Below are 2,500 nucleotides of genomic sequence, written 5' to 3'. Positions count from 1 at the left end.
AAAAGCTGAAGTCGATATCCAATAACGATACCCTTGGAGGAAGAGTGGACACGGGTAACCAATGTCACACACTAGATGGCTGTTAGCGTGGATATAGGCGGCAGCGATCTGGATAGACGGAATAAAAGAAGCGCTGAGTCAGCAAGAACTACACACCCAGCCAAATCACAGAAGCGGAAGGAGCTGGGTCATGACCCTACCAAATAAAATAAAATAAAATAAAATAAAATAAAATAAAATAAAATAAAATTTTCTCTAAAAAAAAAAGAAATATATAAAATACATAAACAACAAAAAACCCAAAACAAAACAAGAAATAGAAGAAAAAAAACGAAACAAAAAAATACAAAAATACAGAGTATTCTGTGAGAAGAGCTGGATGCAGAAATGGCCAGCACATGTAGCAAGAAGTATGACGTCAACAGAGAGTATACTGCCTGCAGACGGAAAGCAAATTCAATCCAGTGTCTTTGGACAGCACCGAGTCTTGCTAGGGCAAACGACCCCGTTCTTCAGTGGAACCATCAAGACAGTGCGCCTATGGTTTACCAAGGCTCGCAGCCATTAGGTCTCCCCCCCCCCAAAAAAAAAAAGGTGCAATTTAAGCCACCCAGCTACGCCTGCTCCCAGTGAAAGAGTTAGATCTAACTTCTAAAGCAGGCGAACTGATTTCTCTGAGGCGTTCCGAGTTACATGAAAGTAACCATTGACACAATTGTAATTTCTCAATAAGCAGAACAGCTGAATGATTTTATGATTTATCAACGTCGAAGTGTTATTTATATTGTGTTTACGTATGGTGACTGGATGGGTTGATGTCTGAGATAAAAAAAAATTGGATGACAATAAAAACTTCAGCTTAGTGACGATAATAATAATAAATAATAAATAGCATTTGTATAGCGCATAACTCCGCTCGACAGCAAGCTCTATGCGCTTTACACTACATGTATATTATTACCCCAGCAGAACACTCAGAAACATTCTCAGCTTCCCGGGAAGCATACAGTGCAAGCAGCTGATTAAGCGCTCAAACACTAACAAACTGACAAGATCTTTCACTGTCTATAGCTGGTACCCATTCCCACCTGAGTGAAGTGAGGAAAACTCGTGTAAAGTGCCTTTCCTAAGGACACAGCGTCGGGTCCCTGACAGGATTCGAACCCACGACCTTAAATTTTGTCTCTTCTTGTTTTTGTTGACCGCTCTTCTTAAGCATTTCATCTCGCATGTGACCAGTTTCCTCTCTAGGGGTTTTGTTAGGGACCATGTCTGGCACTGATATGTGAGCATTGGAAGGAAAATGCAATTTAAGCCACCCCAGCTACGCCTGCTCCCAGTGAAAGAGTTAGATCTAATTTCTAAAGCAGGTGATCTAATTTCTAAAGCAGTTGAACTGATTTCTCTGAGGCTAAAAGGTAAACATTTAAAAGTCACGTTTCACAATGAGATGTCGATGGAAGGTCATACCGCTTCAACGTGCAAAAGCCTCAACTTTTTACTGAGGAAAATGAGCTTTGTTTTGATAAGTGTTTTACGGCGCTATCAACTGCATAATGTCATACGAGTGTTTGGGATACTTTGAGCATATTGGGTTTGGTAAGAATTAATTTGGAATGTTGCCAAGGTGGCGGCTGAAGCCTACTCTTATCGATTTTAGGACCACTAAGGGGTCTTTAACGTACGCAACGTGCACACGGGACCTCCCAGTTTTTCCCCGTCCTTATCCAATATGGCTGAGTGTTCGATCTTACCTACCCGGTGTGGCTGAAAGACAGCAGTAAGAAGGAGCCAGGGGTAGCAGTAGAAAGAGTACCAGTAAGGAACACAGAGGAGGGGGAAGGATGAGGCTAGACAGAGAGTAGAAATGATAGCAGCGATAGAATATGACTAGAGAGCAGGAAAAGAAGTGAAATGAGAAAATTTTAGAGAAAACAATGTTCCCATCGCTGTGATCTTCCGCCCCCCCCCCCCAGATCCTATTGAATGAGGGGTGAACAACGTACCTCTAGACTACGAGAGCCCCCCCCCCCCCGTGGAAAATGAGCAGTACAAGAATCCTCCATTACAAAAGAATTGACAACAAACCTGTAACATTTCTTATTCTCTCAAAAATTGACCAGTGTAACTCGGGTTGTAGTTGGGTTGTCTCAAAACAAAACCAAAAAGATCCAGATTATCATTTAAAACAAGGCAGCAAGATAAATCATTAGGAGAAAAAAATAAAAATAAAAATAACTACAGAAAACATAACAGCCATTTGGAGAGAGCTCCAAGGGATGCCTATTAAAAAGTAAATCAATTATTTCAATAAAGATTGCCACCATGTGTTTTAAATGTACGAACAATACCACACTCCAGTATTTAATGGACTGTTTGCCAATCTGTCATCCACACAGCTTGTTTAAGTCACCATCCCTGATAATCAGCTTGTCGTGCCCGGGGGTAAAGTTGAAATGTTTATGGTGAAAATAATTTTTTCATTCCGTCCAGCCATGTG

The sequence above is a fragment of the Aplysia californica genome, unplaced genomic scaffold, assembly GCF_000002075.1.
Source record: "Aplysia californica isolate F4 #8 unplaced genomic scaffold, AplCal3.0 scaffold00214, whole genome shotgun sequence".
Classification (NCBI taxonomy): domain Eukaryota; kingdom Metazoa; phylum Mollusca; class Gastropoda; order Aplysiida; family Aplysiidae; genus Aplysia; species Aplysia californica.
The sequence above is the reverse complement of the archived record's forward strand: the minus strand, read 5'-3'. Positions refer to the sequence as shown.